Genomic DNA, 17726 nt, shown 5'->3' with positions numbered 1-17726 from the left:
TCTTGCGGAAATATTTGACATGAGAGCAAAAAGAAATGGGGAAGCCCCGAGTATCCTGCAGGAAGGGCTTCTTGAAGAAATATTGGGATCCGTCACCCCCATTCAGCCTGGCAACAGCCATGGAGGGAGAGCTCAGCATCACATAAAGAAGGCCAGAGAGGAAGATGGGGCTCAAAGTAGAAGCTCTGAAACTTTTTGGGCCACACACCACTTCAGGACCTTTTATGGTCTTTCCACAAAACTGCAGTGTTTCTAAATTTTGTTCCCTAGTTGTATCTTAGAAAGTCAAGATGCCTGCCAGCAAGCAGTATGTGAACCCTTCCTATCATGCCATTCCTAAATGTGTAATGAAGGGGGGGTGGGGACTGGCTTGCCCTCAAATCTTAGTGGTTGTTGTGGGTTTTTCGGGCTCTTTGGCCGTGTTCTGAAGGTTGTTCTTCCTGATGTTTCGCCAGTCTCTGTGGCTGGCATCTTCAGAGGACAGCAACCTGTGCTTCAGAGGACACAGAGACTGGCGAAACGTCAGGAAGAACAACCTTCAGAACATGGCCAAAGAGCCCGAAAAACCAGAACAACCATTAGATCCCGGCCGTGAAAGCCTTCGCGAATATATCAAATGTTAGTCCTCATCTGAATACTCCTGACTTCTCTGTTGAACGGGTGGCGAAGAGCTGAGAGGACACATTTTCACCAGAAAGGAGGGTCAAAAGCAGTAGACCCATTTTCAATGGTGAAATCTGTGGGGCCTTTCAGGCTGAGTTCTTTCCTCTTAGAACATCCTCAGGTAGACCTCTTGTTCTCTTCTTCTACATTGTTTTCAAGAACAGATGAATCACATTTGGGACTGACTCTGGTGTTCAGGGATTCGAGTCTCCCGATCATGGAGAGGAAGCGTGAAGGTTTTTATCTCAGTTCCTCATCAGAGGAACCCACTGCGAAACATGCTACTATCGTGGAAGTCGTCACAACAGTAATAATCAGCCTCATCTTCAGCCTGGACATTAAAGAGATCATTTAAAAGCCAGTGTTCCCAGAATAGAAACCAGTGAACTGGTCTCGGATGCCCTTGCCTTGAGTGCTTGTACTGTAGAATAAAAAAATGAAGACTTTGTCCAGCTTTCTGCTGAAACCAGTGGATATTATCACAGGCTAGCCCCTAGACTTTCCAAGTCAAAATTAATTGCCAATAAATCTTGGCTCTAGAGAGAGTACAAATGGTTGCTCTTTTTATTTAGCAAAAAAAAAAATTATGACTGAAGTTATGCCTCTAAATGTAGGCAGGAACAACCGTGTATTGCACAGGAATAGGAGGACTTTTATAACATTGGTTACACAAGGGAATGGGAGGAGAAATGGATGGTTCATGGTACAAAGAAATGGGAGGAGAAATAGAGAAATAGGTGGTTCATGACCTATTGGCAGAAGGGATGGGGTTACAAAGGAATGCAAAACTTTATCGGAGCGGGAATCACAGAAAGGATGGAATTTTACAATAGAGTGGATCAACCGGGTGGGTCTATAGACAGCAATTATGGAAATACATGGTTACGTTGTTGTATTGTATTGAAAGGAAAACAATTTATTATCTTGCAAGGAAGTTACAAGGTTGAATAAAAAAAAGGAGACTTCCAAGGTGACAGGAAATAATGTTTGTATAGGAAAAGTTATTGTGCAATGACTATCCAGGTGTTATTGTTTACTCGTTAAGTCGTGTCCGATTCTTCGTGACCCCATGGACCAGAGCACACCAGGCCCTCCTGTCTTCCACTGCCTCCTGGAGTTGGGTCAAATTCATGTTGGTAGCTTCAGTGGCACTGTCCAACCATCTCGTCCTCTGTCGTCCCCTTCTCCTCTTGCCCTCACACTTTCCCAACATCAGGGTCTTTTCCAGGGAGTCTTCTCTTCTCATGAGATGGCCAAAATATTGGAGCCTCAGCTTCAGGATCTGTGCTTCCAGTGAACACTCAGAGTTGATTTCCTTCAGAATGGATAGTCCAGGGGACTGTCCAGGTGCCGGAGTTCAGTTTACATAAGATGGGTCCTGGTATTTGCCTGGGGGAGGAGTGACAAAACTCAGCTGTGTCTGTTTGCTTATCATTAACCCAACATTAAGCTTAGACAGCACCTTGCTTATACAGTATAGTCTGATGCAATCATGACAGGGCATATTGAACTCTGCACATGTGCAGCAGAGTCACGTGGCTTTTACCCTTGGCTCACTGCCAACCTGAGTGACAGCGTTTTCTGGTTTCTCACAAACTACCGAGGCAATTCCATATTGCATTTTATACAAAATGCAGATGGGAGGGCATTACCCTCCCAGGTTTTACTCTGCAAGGGAGGACTGAGGGAAAAGGAGTGAGGACACACCAACAGAGTGGGGGTGTGTGTGATCCATCTTGATTTGTGTGCCCGAATGAGCAGAAAGGGTGGGACGATGCATCTGCCTGCAAGAATGTCCAGCTTCACTGCACAAAAAAGCACAGGTGCAGGTCTTTCCATCTGGGGTTGAGGAGATGGAGGGTTCAGCTGGCTGGATAGCTCAGGGCTTCAAGTCTCTGGCTGTGGAGCCAGAGGTTGGGAGTTCGATTCCACACGGTGTATTATGTGCGAAAAGCCAACCAGTGTGACCTTGGGCAAGCAGCTCAGTGCCAGGATGCTCTTAGAAGAATGGAATGGTTAACCACTTCTGACTAGTCCTCTCCCCAGAAAACCCTGAAAAGGGACACTGTCACAGTTCCACATGGCCCGATTGTTTCACAGAACGAAGAGATCACACTTTGTGCCCCTCAGCTGCCACCAGTTGATTTCATCTCAAATACCTATTATTAATAATCAAGGTCTAGGCCATATGTCATTTTAAAAGAACCAAATAGAAATTGTTTATTGATACAGGTGTTGACAGGACAAGCCATGTTAACTGTTAAACAAGCATTCTCCTTCGTTGGCTCTCAACCACCACTTCCCTGCCCAAAGTCCAAATTTCTCTCTCAAACTATTCTCAAAGGCTTTCATGGCCAGGATCTGATGGTTGTTGTGGGTTTTTCGGATTCTTCAGAACACGGCCAAAGAACCCGAAAAACCCACAACAACCATCTCCCTCAATCTCTTCAACTCCCTAACTCTCTAACACTCCATCTCAAAACCCTATCTAAACTCCTCCTCCTCCTTGGTCTCTTATATCTCGTGACTCTGCCCCTCCAGCACTCCCACTGGACTATGCAAATAGCATATGAATATTCATGACCTGGGCAGATGCCGCAGTCACCATTAGTCACAATTAAGTTGACAGCACATGATGATTATGATGATGATTAGATAGAGGGAAATGAGTGGAGCAACAGCTCCCCCTAGAGGAGTGGCTCCAGAGGCAGAGAGAAGTGCATGTGTAGACCTTGGGTCTCGGTGGGTGGGATAGAAATCTAATAAATAAATAAATAAATAAATAAATAAATAAATAAATAAATAAATAAATAAATAAATAAATAAAAATGTGCTTTCTGCGAGAAAGAGAACAGCACAGAATGATGATGATTAGATAGAGGGAAATGAGTGGAGCAATATCTCCTCCTAGAGGCCAAAGAGAAGAGAGGAGACACCATGTGCCACATTTCTCACACACAAAGGGTAGAGCATAAACAGAGTTTAGTCCAACACATCAGGAGTGGCTCCAGAGGCAGAGAAAGTGTGTGTGCTTTCTGAGGAAGTGGACTTGTCCATGAAAGCTCACATTAACATCTAGCAGTTGCTCTTTAAGGTGCCACAATGTTTGTGTCTTCTTTATTTTTTATTTTTTATTTTTGCCTGATATGCAAGCCAAGACTAAATTGGCTCCTCTTCTGAAGCTCTTGTATGTTCTTTGGGTTTAAGGAAGATTTGCTGTCTTCAACACGAGGCACAAAGGCTTTCTTGGGGCGTCATGTTGGGCCAGACCACCCTCTGGGACTTCACGGATGCTCCATCAACCTCGGCAAGTCAACTTGGACCAGCTTCCCTTGTATAGCTCCACCTTTAAAAAATAATTCTTAGGGTCCATCTTGATAATGAGGGGAATGGGTGCTTTCTCAAATTACTCTGTTGTATGTTCATCAGTGGGTTTGCCTCAGACAAGGAAGTTCTTTTAACCTTCCAACGACCAATCAGGAAACAGAGTAGACCTTTGGTCTAGATCAGTGGTTCTTAACCTTTTTGAAAGAAACGCTCCCTTGAGCCATTGAGGAAGTTATCATCGCCCCCCTCCCCACGGTGATGATATCTTTTTTATTTATTTATTTATTTATTTATTTATTTATTTATTTATTTATTTATTTATTTATTTATTTATTTATTTATTTATTTATTTATTTATTTATTTATTTATTTATTTATTTATTTATTTATTTAAGACACTTAAATCCAATGACCTCTGAAAATTAAATTCCAAGAAAATGAAATGCCCCCCAAAAAGTAACATTTAATGATTTAGTTGTAAGTGAATTTTAAGACGCAAAAAGAAATATAAAAAGGGCATAAAAACAAATGCAGGAACTAAAAATTTCAAGACATAAAGTCTGAAACAAAATTAAAATTGGAGGAAAATATATACATTCATGCACACTGTAAAAAGGCTGCAGCCATCTTCACAAGTTTGGCTTGCTCCAGCGCCCCCCTACCGCCCCCCTTCTGCTCCAGCGCCCCCATGCCACCCCTTTTTGTTCTACCACCCCCCTGAAAAATGAAATCGCCCCCTGGGGGGCATTATCGCCCACGTTAAGAACCACTGGTCTAGATGGGCGGGGTAGAAATCCAATAAAATAAAAATAAATAAATAAAGCTCAGGAGAATGTTTAGAAAGGTGGAAGGCACCAGGAAAAGAGGAAGACCAAAAATTGGGGCACTCCCCTTCCCCATTCATGAGGCCATCTGGGGTCCCTGTGGGGAAATGTGAACAACCTCAGTGCTTCAGCCCCTGAAGTGCAGCTGATGCCAAGTGAAGCCCAGTGTCGGCTGGAGGGAGGTTTTGGTCTCACTTCCCCCTGGGGTTGCATCACTGTGCTCTGCCAGCTACTGTCATCAGATAAACAGTAATAGTCGGCCTCGTCTTCTGCTTGAATGTTGGAGATGGTTAAGGTGGCCGTGTTGGCAGAGTGGTCAATGGAGCCGGAGAATCGCTCTGGGATCCCTGAGGCTCTAGTATCATCTTTGTATATTAGCAATATGGGGGCACTGCCAGGCTTCTGTTGGTACCAGGAGTTGTAGAAGCTGCTTACACTCCCACTGCTTCTCCTGCAGGGGATCTGGACTGTTTCTCGGATGGCGGCCGAGACGGACGGCGGCTGAGACATCGTGAACTGCCCATCACAACCTGAAACCCAAATCAGTGACAAAAGTAAGAGGAAGTGGAAGATGACAATGAGAGGACTCTTCCTGAAGGAGCTGCATCAAAATGAAGAATTGGGGCAGGGGGTTAATGAAGCATTTCTAAACTTCTCTCCTACCCCAAGAATAAGCCAGAAGCACAATGAGCATCAAGGGCCTGGTCATGATGAGGGCTTCCAAACTCTCTAGCACAAGGACAGCTGCAAGATCTTGGCGATTCGCCTTTGAACCTTCCCAAAAACTCCAGAACGCCTATGTATGCAAATACCTCAGAAGTGATAGGTGGCTGCAGAGGACCAATTTCCCTTCTGGGTTGAAATAAGTCTCTCTCTAAGCTGCATGATTGCAGGAGCATGCGTGACATTGTCCCCCCCTTGGCACAGCTTTCCTCCTCCCCCGTCCACCCACAGCTATCGTAAGGAATGCACTTTGTACAACAAAGGTACAAAATAACACAACCCTCCTGGTGATGGGGAAATGTTCCGCAGTTACACCTCTAGCCGGGAAAATGTCTCAGTCCTTATTCTGTGTCATGTGACCAATATAAAAACTGATGTAACTGGGGGATAACTACCTAACATGTCCCTCATGTCACCAGGACCTGTGTTGATGGGCAGAGAGAGAGGATGATGTTCTCCCCGAATGAAAAAGGCAGGGCAGCAAGACAGCTAAACATTCCCCAGCTCACAGTCAACAAATTTGTAGCATCTGCATTCTCTTCTGGTTTTTTTTAAAATGAAAAACTTTTCATCCAGTTAATTAAGAAATTGGAAACTTTTAGAGATACTCGAATGAAATTCTCACTTTTAGCCATACGTCATAATCAATATATTTCACTATCCCATGAGGGAGAGAACTTTGTCAGTTTCCTTGTTGCTGTTGCTACTGCCCTTGTCGTTCTTGCGGTCTCTGTAGTTGTAACTCAGCATCACAAAATGGCGGAACAGGCAGGGCTCCAAAGCCGAACTCTTCACAGCCAAGAGGAAAAAGAAAAGGAGAAGAGGAAGAGAAGGCTCATCACTCAAAGCCCTTTGCTTGTTGATGAAGGTGAAGACCAAACTCTCTGCTTAGAGGGCTGTGGAAGAGGATCTGAACCGTAATGGCTACTTTCAGATGTTTGTGCTTTCAGGACAACACAGAGAACTAGAGATGGGCACGAACTGGAAAAACTGGGGGGGGGGGAAATGGGGTGGTTGGCTTCCCATGAACCACAGTCCACCCTCAAACCCTGGAAAAGTCAACTGTTTCACTGATTGTTTTTCGAGAGGAGGGGAACCTGACACCTCCACCCCCTCTGCCACCCGCCAACCCCCTTCTCACGGCCCCCATCCCTACATGATCTTGCTGGCTACTCCTCCACTGCCACCCTCTCCAGAGACAGGCCTGCTGCCTCTGCACATGAGCTGTGCATGAGCTGAGATGTGCAGAGAAAGCGGATCCAGCTCCCAGAACGGAAGCCAGGTCCCTGTCTCTGAAGATTGTGGTGGAGGAGGAGGTGGTGGAAGAGGCAGCAGGAGCAGGTAGGGAGGCAACGGGGGCATCGGGAAGGGGGTGGGGGGCATCTCTTTTGTCAAAAGGAAAATGGAAGGGCCAAGCAGAAAGCAGTTTAGCACTTTCTTCTGTTTCAGCAAAATGCCTTTGAATGAATTACACCAGAAACCGAATCACAAACCAGCCCAGTTTGGATTTTTTCGCCAGTTCATAGTTTTGTTCCTGCCTGTCTCTACATGGAACCTTTTCCAGGAGTAGGTGATTTAAGGCATGCCCTACAGACCCCATCATGTACTGCCTTACAATGAGATCCTGGCTCACTCTTCCCAAGGCTGGACAGCTGGCCTGATTCCCCTGCCCTGGTCCCTTTCACTCCAGATTTTATTCACACCAAAAGGTTGCATGCAGCTCTATTGGGCTGTCCTGGCTAATCCACCTTAATGAAAGCCATTAAATGGCCATTGTCTTCCTGACAAAAGAAATAGAAGGGGACGGGCATCCTAGAGGGTGGTGATACCCAAAGCCCCCACCCCCATCATACCAGCAGTCTGAGGCAGTTGCCTTGCTCTGCCGAATGGCCATCCCTACCTCTCTTCATCCTTTGAAAGGGAGGCAAAGAAAGCTGGAAACAGAGGCCATCAAACCTCCAAAGTTTAACCCTGGTTTAACCCTTTAAGCTAGTGGTCCCCAACCTTGGGCCTCCAGATGTTCTTGGACTTCAACTCCCAGAAATCCTGGGAGCAAATGTGGTGGTGAAGGCTTCTGGGAGTTGTAGTCCAAGAACATCTGGAGGCCCAAGGTTGGGGACCACTTAAGCGATGCATGAAAGAGAACGAACCAGCAGAGTCTGGCTCCCTCTGGTGCACCCCTGTTGGGCCGACTCCTGGTTGATCTCCATGCCTGAATGAGCAGGAAGGGCCGCAAGAAAAGTGCCCGGCTGGGCTGAAGAGTGCCTGGCTTCACTGCACAGCACAGGTGCAGATCTTTCCATCTCTGGGCTAGTAGGGGAATGAATGGAGCAACATCTCCCCCTACAGGCCCAAAGGGAAGCCAGCAGGCATCTTGGGCCACATTTCACACCCCAGAATGGTGGACCATCAAGGAAGCTGGAGTCTAACATATTGGGAGGGACTCCAGCTTTAGAGAAGCGCTTCTGCTGTGCAGTTAAGGAAGGTTTTGTGTCTCCAGCACCAGCCACAAAGGCTCTCTGAGTATGTGCTAAGCAGATCAACTACCTGGACCATAGACATTCTCTATACGGCTAGTTGAAGGAAGTGGCATTCCCTACAGTGCTCAGATGTTGCTTCCTTCCTTTGTCAGAGATTTTCCCATCAATTCCCCTTCTCATTGCATCAGCGTGGGTAGCCATTGCCAGCACCCCGTGACTTTTATTCTCTGGTTGAACGCTTGTTCCGCTGTGTGCCAGTCAGGATGGAACTTACACTGTGACAAACCTGATGAAGTGGTGCTTTAGTGTATGAAAGCTCATTTATTGTATGATGATTTTTAGTGGTCTATAAAGGTATCACCTATTTTTGCATTTGAAAGCCTCACTGAGTTTACATGGCTGAGAGAGGATTCAAAGCCAGGCTTCCGAAGTCCTAGTTCATTACTCTGTCCACTCCACTCCACTGAGTATATTAGTTGGAGCACTGATGACGGTCAAATCACACTCGCTGTCAGACTCCAGTTCATTAATCTTCAGTTCATACATGTGGAATATTCTGCTTCCCGAATCCATGATTTAAAACAGCAGGAAATGCCCTGATATTGCTGCACAATATCATGCCTGGGTGGGTAGCAGGAAAAAGGACGCCAAGCTTTCCATGGCAAAGTGCAGCATGAATGTTGACAACACCAATGGCAGCAGTCAAGATGGTCTGCAGGATACCCTCTTGTGCTCACTACCATTCAGAACATGACACCGAGCAAGGGGAAATCCCAGAAGCTAAATCTTTTCTTTTAATCCACTTCTCACCCAAACATAAAGCAAACATTCAACACTTTTCACAAAGCAAACATTTGAAACAATTTTCACCCAAATACAACGCAATTGGGAAAGGTTGTAAAGACAAGAGATCATCTTGACTGCTGCTATTGATGTTATCAACATACATCTGACTTTTGCTATGTAAAGTTTAGCATTCTCCTTCCTGCTGGCAACATGGGAATGAAATCATGCATCAATATCAAGACAGTTCCTGGCATTCTAAATCATGGATACAGGAAGCACAATATCTCACATTCATAAGACAGAATGTATGAATGGTAACTCATCTCATCCCAAGAAGTGAGGATGGTGAGCAGCTACTTCCTCTTCTAACCAGAAAGGACAACAAAAATTTTTCCTCAGTCCTGGTGAAAGTCTTCACATTGGCCCAGACTTTTCTGGCATGAAAAATGAAGGTGATATAGGAATGAATATTAATGCTGAATGTGCTTTCACTTTGGGAAGAGTGGGTGCTGGATCTTCTCAAGGAAAGAAGGACAGCAAGAGCATCCTCTTAATGGGAAATACAGTGGTGCCTCGCTTAGCGAGCGCACCGTTTAACGACGAATCCGCATAGCGATCTGTTTTTTCATATTGCTAATGCGATTGCATTGTGATGTTTTCAATGGTTTTTTAAAACAGCTGATCGCGGTTCCAAAATGGCCACCGGACGGCCAAAATGGCTGCTGCAACCATTTTTGCGCCCTGCCCTCGCTTACCGAGGGCATGAAAATGGCGGCACTATGGAGGAACTTCGCTGAATGGTGAGTTTGGGGCCACGTAGGAACGCATTAAACAAAGTTTAATGCGTTCCTATGGGGTTTTTTGATCCGTTTAGCGATGTTTTTGCATAGCGACGATTAATCCGGAACGGATTAACGTCACTATGTGGGGCACCACTGTACAAATGCAGAAGCAGGCAATACCTTTATTACAGTGGTCCCCAACTTTGGGCCTCCATATGTTCTTAGACTTCAACTCCCAGAAATCCTGGCCAGCAGAGGTGATGGTGAAGGCTTCTGGGAGTTGTAGTCCAAGAACATCTGGAGGCCCAAGGTTGGGAACCACTGCTTTATTAGACCACTGGAAAATCAATTAGATTGCAAGCTTTTGATGGTTCCATATTCCATCTTCCCCAAGCAGTTTCAAAAGTGTCTAGACACCATTGTTGCAATACAAGCAGTCTTAAGCAGCATGTAAACTGCTTATGGGGGTGGGGCGGTGGAAATCCCCCTCAAGTAGGATCGAATAGCATTTTAATATTACGGTTGATCTTAAATAATAAAAAGCAAGTAATGCACACACCCCCACCTGCCCCTAAAAAACAGGAAGGAGACTTGACTTTGATCTGGGAACTGACAAATATTTCAAAAAGAAGGCTTAGATTGAGTTTTAAGGGAGAGCTCCCTTATGTGCATGTTAGACATCTATGCATGACAGATTTGACAGTTTGAGGTCTCTATGTGATTGAGCAGGAAGGACCACAAAAGGATTCCCCAAAATCCTACTGGACCATCTCCTCCTTCACGTCATTCTGCAGGACCAAAGGTGAGGAGCAACGGTGACCTCTATGACAGAAGTACGTGAATGATGGCCCCACATATTGTGTTCAGGGGCAGAAAAGGGGCATTCTAGCAGTCTCCACAGCCAACACATTACAAATTAACATGGGGGGAATGGGATAGTGTGTTTGCATCAAACCAATGGCAAACATTAATAAGGGATGAAAGAACTATTCATAATGGTTGGTTTTTTAAAAAAAATCTGCAAAAAGTACAGTGCGTTCATGTCAGCGCAGGAGAATGTCAGCAAACAACTTCTTGAATCATTCAAGCATAGCCCCCCCTTCACCTGTTATTTTTTTCCAGTCACTTGTAGCTTGCCATTTGATGGTGTCTGTCATGACCCTCAATTTATTAGTAAATTTTGGAAAGAAATAGAAAAAAAATAACCGCGAAGCATTTAAAAATAAAAATGGAGATGAAACCTGAAACTTATTTGTTCAATATGGTAAAGTTAAACTTGAGATGAGACAAAAAATTGGAACGTCAGGAAGAACGCAGAACACGGCCAAAGAACCCGAAAAAACCCACAACAGCCATCAGATCCCGGCCGTGAAAGCCTTCGAGAATACATTGAGACAAAAATGTTGTTTATACCTATTAGGCGCAGCCAAAATTCAAGTGGCAAAACAATGGAAAGACAAGGAGGAACTTTTGGTGGAGGATTGTTTAATAAAATTACAGGAACTAATATTAATGGACAAACTAACAGGCTCATTGAAAGGAAAGAGTAGAATGGAGCATGAATCTCAATGGGGGGAAGTAAAGAATTATCTTAAAGAGAAATGGAAGGAAGATTCCAAACCGGTACTTAGGCTTAAATTAGAAGCAGAACTGCTCTCAACAGAAATAAAAACAAAGTAAAGCAGATTGTTCATATGGATATAAAATAAGAATTAAGATGTTTTTTGAGATTGCAAAGAAAATAAATGTCTGGTGGAAAATAAGGAACTAAAAATGTTAACGACTTACTGTTTGCAAAAGAGATAATAGAAAGTTATTTTGTTTATGCATTAATATTGTGATACTTGTTTACTTATTTTTATAATTGCTTTTTTAAACGCAATAAAGATTAAAAGTTTTTTAAAAAAACGATGAACCAACAAATATCAGTTTATAGTCCAATGGGAAAAAAGGAGCATTATGGGACAGGAGAGAGTGATGCTGTAGCATCTGTTGCAATTTTCTTTCTTTGCTCTGAAAGTTTCTGTCTTAGTTCCCCATCAGACTGCACCACCATGAAACACATCATCAGTTCCATACCAAGCAGCACAGTAATAATCTCCCTCGTCATCAGCCTGAATGTCAGTGATTGTTAAATAGCCAGTGTTCCCAGAGGTTGAACCAATGAATCGATCCGGGATCCCTTCTCCCCGGGTGCTGGAACCGTAGAGCACAAAGCGAGGGGCCTGTCCTGGTTTCTGTTGATACCAAGAGAAGCTGCCCCAGCTCCCACCACTGCTACTGGTGCAGGAGAGTTTCACGGTTTGTCCCGGAGATGCGGAGGCAGAGGCAGGCTGGGTCACTGTTGGCTGTGAACGGGCACCTTGGGAAGATGGAAAAGGAAAAAGAGTAAGTCCAACACACTTGCTGGGCTCTGAAATACCACAAAAGTGCAGGTACTCTATGGTTCCACCACTCGGGGCATATGCATAAGGATAAAGACCTGTGCAGCTATGAAGTGGGAAGCTCATTCTGCACAGACTTACCTGAGAAGCAGCTGAGAAGACCAAGGAGGAGCAGGACCCAGGCCATGGTGAGCTCTCCAGGGGTGTCTGACTTTGCTTCATGGAGGCAACCAGGCAGGGGCCTCACCTCCTTCCTTACATGCTCCAAGAACACAGAATAGCCCCTTCATGCAAATCTGTTCTCTGCTCACTAGCCTGGCAAAAATTAAAATTATCTCACTAGCTTTGCTAGCACTGTGGCAACGAACATGGAAGACATTTCTCTTATGTCTTTCTGGGCATGAGCCTCGCTTTGGCCACGGTAGCAATCAAGAGACAAAGAAGACCAACCAAATGTGCTGGTGAAGAAGAGACATGAATGGCTATTAATGTTGGGTATATATTGCAACTTGCATAGGATGCCTTTAAGAAGTGTTGGGTGGGAGAAACCTTTCTGGATTGGGGTTGCTGTCCGTCAATTCAGGAGCTGATAATTGTTCCTTCTCTACCTTAGATTCTTTTGTGTCCTTTTCTTCCCCCAGTCAGAGTTCTATCAGTCAGAGTCAGTGCCAGCAATGGAGTCTGTCCAAAGTGGACAGTTTGAGTGAAGTGTTTTGTCAGTTAGTCAGGAATCGAGCTAATTGACCAGTTAAGCTCAGTGATGTAGCAAGTTAACACTTTTACACAATGTGATGTTAGTTTTTATATAAGAAGAACTGTAAGTAAATAGAAATATTTTCTTTTTCATTACTAGAGTCTCTGATCGAATTACTGAGACCATAAGTACCATTTAGGGTAAAATAACAAATAAGGGGTGGCCTACTAAGGGAGACAGTAGCTCCACCTGTTTTGTAGTTCCTATCTGAATCATTTTAATCTGCACAATTAGAAGTTTATTTTTAAATGTTGAAGTCACAACAATTTCCTCACAAAGACTGTGCTCTCAACAATGAATACCAAAGGCATTTTCGACTGGAATATGTCAACAGTGAATGTTCTGAATAAAAGACAAGTAGAAAGAGGGAAAACTTTTAACTACTGAGATTAAAACAGTTTTTTTAAAATAAATAAATAAATAAAGAATTAATGTTTGGAATCAAACAGATCAGAAGTTTGACATACTTCATTCTTTCCCACTCAGATTTTAGGGTTCATAGATCATAAGTCAATCTAACAGGGTCTTATTTCTGTGCATGAATGAAAATGCGGAACGTGGGAAGTTGGGACTTTGATTCCGCCTGGTGCCTCCCTCACAGGAGCTGCACTTGAGGATCCATAAGGTCCCTTCTAACACTGGAGTTCTGGTTATGTTTTCCTTCTGCAGCACAGGCATTGGATGGCTAGCCAAGGACAACAGTTATACACAAGGCAGCACAAGGGTGGAGACCCTGCGACCCTCAAGCCCTTTGGGGCTGATTGTCTCATTTGTCTTGCTCAAGCTTTGGGAAGGAGGAGCTTCTGAGGGGTGGGTGGGACTTGTAGGGGCTGTTTGCAAATCAGACACTTAAGAGGAAATGGGTTCTATGTCTCATGAAAGGAGAGGGTGTTTCACCCTCTTGCCCCCTCCTTTTTGTTCCAGTAGACCACACAACAAAATCACAGAAAATAAACTTTGAAGGACTGGTTTTGATGAAATTCCCCAGGCAACTGATATGAACAATTTGTTTTCAAATTTCTTTTGGATCAGAATACAGTATGTTATAAGCAAGTATAATCTCTAAGTTCATAATTTGTAATTTGGCTTTTTATGTCTGGAAATATACAGGCAATTCCTATAATATTAATCTCGCATTCTCTTTGAAAGATTTCCCACTCCATGGACAATGCACATTTCGCATTATTCATTCTTTAAGTATTGATCACTGACTCTAATTTTTTAATCTATTTATTAATTAAAAGAGGAGAAATAAATTGCATTATGCTAGATTAGGGTTAGATTACCTTGTTATGTTAGATGTCTGCAGGAATGGTTTGACAAGACTAAGAGAAAGCTACATCATGTTCTGAACTATTTCCACCAACAATTGGCAGGTGTCAGTCCTTCAACCATCTCCAGGATGGAGATGGTTGAAGGACTGAAATGTAGAACAAGCGCTCCCCCTAAAGGCTGAGGGCAGAAGAACTTGGACGTACAAGGGGCAACAAGCACAAGTAACTGACTGCTTGTTGCATTTTTTCAGGTGTGGATGAGGAAAGGCAAATGTTCTCTCCTCCCTGGTGATGAGGACAGTGAAGAATTTTCCTCCATCCCTGTAAACATCTATACATCACCAAGGGTTTTACAAATATGCAAAATTAAGGCGATGTATAAAAGTGTATTAATGCCAAACATGCTTTCAGTTTGGAAACAGTCACTAGTCAATTTCCAAAATTATAGAAGAATGGCAAGAAATTTTAAAAAAAAACATGGGCTACATCCTCACTAACACAGGTTTGAGTTTAAACAACTACCAGATAACACACATTCCCTGTTAAAACCACTGCTTGCAAGGAAAGAAGACTCCACTTGTGCTTCTCCAGATCGAAGCAGCTCACAAGTATCTCCAAATCTTTTAAAAAAACAAAAGCACAAAATATGGAGACAAGAATTAGAGGGAGTGCTTGTTACATACAGCACTGATGTTACCTGTCTGTCATGGGTTTGGAGGGAAAGTTCCATCCTATGGGGAGTGGAAGGCGGGACATCAGGAGGAGGGGCTGTACTGTATATATATGTGGAGCGTGTGTGGAGAGTTTAGTAGGAGACACTGGGATGTGAAGAAGCAGCAGCTGGGAAGAAGAAGCTGGTGTGGGAGTCTGTGTGTCAGACAGGGTACTACTGTGTGTCAGAGTACCAACCTGATAGGTTCAGGGTCTGTGCTTCAAGTTAAGTGTTCTGTGTGAACCAAACTGTGTGCCTGTATGAATGAGACTAAGCCACGTTACTATATCTTATTCACCTGATCATTTTATTTTCCCTGTGTGTTGTTTTAAATAAACCTTATTCTTTATTGTTTAAAAATCCATCCCTGGTCTGTGTGACTTCTTATAGGGAATGGTTGGTGGCAGCTTAGTTAACGTGTGGCAGATCCCAGTAGGTCTGGGTTTGTCACATTGATTGGTGTCCAGCGTGTGGGATACGACTGGTCCAGTTGTCCAGCGGTCCAGCAAAGCCTTGGCAAGTGTGCCCAGAGCAAGGGGGGTCTAGTCAGGGACAATCTGAGAGCACGTAGGTAATCTTCTAGGTGTACCTCACGGGGGGGTGCACTAGTAGAAGAACGTGTAACCTCAGATTGGGGGCTAGATTAGGGAGCTCTGAGGCAGCCTGTTTTGGCGGGAAAAAGCTGAGGCAAAACTGTGAAATAGCAGTGAGTTAGCTTGTCTGCTGAGATGCCCAGCAGAGGGGGGTAGACTCCGGCTGGCTACAGTTGCAAGTAGTGCTGAAGGACAGCAGCAATCTATAGGGAAAGCTGGTTCTGAGGCAAAAGAAAAATAAAGTGGTCGTTTTATTTTGAGGCTTGGCTTTTTAAAGCAGCCTGTTCTGGGGGGGAGTATGCCCTTGACTCGAAGCCAAATGGCAGAAATGGGTGAAGTGAAAGACCCCCAGGTTGACCAAGGTTCTGAGGAGGAATTTGGCTCAGTGCAGGGTGACAGCACGGGAGAACAGAACCCAGAGCTCAGAAAATTGCTCATAGCCCAACAGCATGAACTGAGGGTGAGGGAAATGGAGGAAAGATTAGAGAGAGAGAGAATGGAAAAGGAAGAAAGATTAGAGAGACAGAGAATGGAATTGGAATTGCAGAGAGAGAAAATGGCGTTTGAGTTAAGGAAATTGGAACTGATGAATCAGAACAATAATAACAATAGGGATTCTGAGGGAGGCCAATTGTCTAAAGCTGACCTGAAGAAATTCCCTGTGTACCACAAGGGAGATTGTCCTGAGGTGTTCTTTTCCTTAGTGGAAAGAGCGTTTGTGGACTTCTCAGTGAGGGAAACTGAGAAGATGACCATCATGCGATCTTTAATCAGTGGTAGCCTGGCTGAGGTTTATTCAGAGATGCCAGAGGGACTGATGAAAGATTTTGCAGAGTTTAAAAAACTGGTGTTTGCAAGACATGGGATAAATGCGGAACAGCTGAGGCAAAGATTCAGGTCCCTCACAAAGAAACCAGAGCAGACTTTTACCCAAGTGGGGGCTCAATTGGTGAGGCTGCTTGAGAAATGGCTATCTCAGGAGGGGACAGAGACCTTTCAGCAGCTTAAAGATTTGATAGCGCTGGAACAGTTCTATTCAGTCCTGCATGGGGAACTGAAATTCCAGGTGAGGGAAAGGAAACCAAAATCTGTGGCAGAAGCAGCCGAGATCGCAGATTTTATTTCCCAAATAAGAAAGCCCTTGGGTGAGGGGAAATCTGTAGGTAAACCCAAAGAAACCTACAGCAAGTACTCTCAGGGACCAGGGAAAAGCCAGCAAGGGGGAGGGGCCCATGGTGAAGGGAAGCCCTCAGACATGAAACCAAGACCTCAGATTTTGGAGGGAAAACCAAAACAAGATGAGAGAGAATCAAAATACACCAGAAAATGTTATTTCTGTCAGGGAAAGGGCCATCTAATCTCAGAGTGTGAGAAATTAAAGCAGCTAAAAGGAATTGTGCCTCAGGATTCGAGTGGGACCAAGCCAAAAGCTGTGTTCTGTGTCCAGAAAGAGCAAGGCTCATTGTCACTGAGGGAGCCTGTTGCCATGGCTACTCAATCTGGAACAGCTACATCTGCTGATCAGGCTGAGGAAAATGGTCCTCTTGTAGAGGTCAGGCGCTGCCTGCTGGTGAGAACAGATTCTCAATTGTTTGAGACAGCAGGGGTGGACGTAGGAATACTTGGACATCAGTATCGGGGGCTGCGGGACACTTGTTCCCAGGTGACCCTGTGCCATCCAGATATTATTCCCAGGGAGTATGTAATCCCAAATGAGAGCATGAAGGTGGCAGGGATTGAGGGGCAGGTAATCTCCCTGCCAGTAGCGGAGGTACCGGTGAACTTTCAAGGCTGGAGGGGAGTTTGGCGGCTAGCAATTTCATCGACTCTGCCAGCAGCCGTGCTCGTGGGAAATGACCTGGCTGAACATGTGAAACGGGTGCTAGTGATTACACGTTCACAAGCCACCACGGGGACAGTTCAAGGGGGTAATGATGAGCCAGAGACGGAAGCAGAGGGGAGTTCAGAAGCTGTGGTGGAAACCTTAACCACAGACAGCAGATTTGGACAAGAGCAAAAGGCAGACGCCACTCTCCAAAAGTGTTTTGAACAGGTGACTGACGCCCAGCTAACACCTGAAACCCCAGTGAGATTTCTGGAGAAAAAGGGGATTTTATATAGAGGGACCCTGAGGAATATCTCAAAAGGGGGAGATGGGATCAGAAGTCAGCTGGTGGTACCTGAAAAGTATCGCCCCATGATCTTACAAAGGGGGCACTCTGACATGTTTGCTGCACACTTAGGGGTGAACAAAACACAGCAGAGAATCACACAGAATTTCTACTGGCCTGACATAGGGAAGCAGATCAGGGAGTTCTGTAAACAATGTGATGTGTGTCAAAGGCAGGGGAATAGCCGCGATAGAACCAAAGCAAAGTTGTGCCCTTTGCCTGTGATTGACACTCCGTTCAAATGCATAGGGGT

General features: G+C 44.6%; 2 long non-coding RNA genes and 1 gene segment (V, D, J or C); all 3 read right to left on the bottom strand.

Moving 5' to 3' along the window:
• LOC140702671 (immunoglobulin lambda variable 2-23-like) overlaps window positions 1-17726 on the bottom strand; it is a 276893-nt gene that overhangs the window by 77660 nt on the left and 181507 nt on the right.
• The window catches only part of LOC144584768 (uncharacterized), a 31753-nt gene that overhangs the window by 4725 nt on the left and 9302 nt on the right, over window positions 1-17726 (bottom strand). The gene's annotated exons all lie outside the window — the stretch shown is intronic.
• On the bottom strand, window positions 4257-5630 carry LOC144584766 (uncharacterized). Its single transcript, XR_013539193.1, has 2 exons — window positions 5478-5630; window positions 4257-5344 (listed from the first exon to the last, which is right to left on the bottom strand). It is a non-coding gene; the product is annotated as an uncharacterized LOC144584766 (long non-coding RNA).

Source organism: Pogona vitticeps, chromosome 14 (genome assembly GCF_051106095.1).
Source record: "Pogona vitticeps strain Pit_001003342236 chromosome 14, PviZW2.1, whole genome shotgun sequence".
NCBI classification, from domain to species: Eukaryota; Metazoa; Chordata; class Lepidosauria; order Squamata; family Agamidae; genus Pogona; species Pogona vitticeps.
Note: the sequence above shows the minus strand (reverse complement) of the source record. Positions and strands in the feature narration are given on the sequence as shown.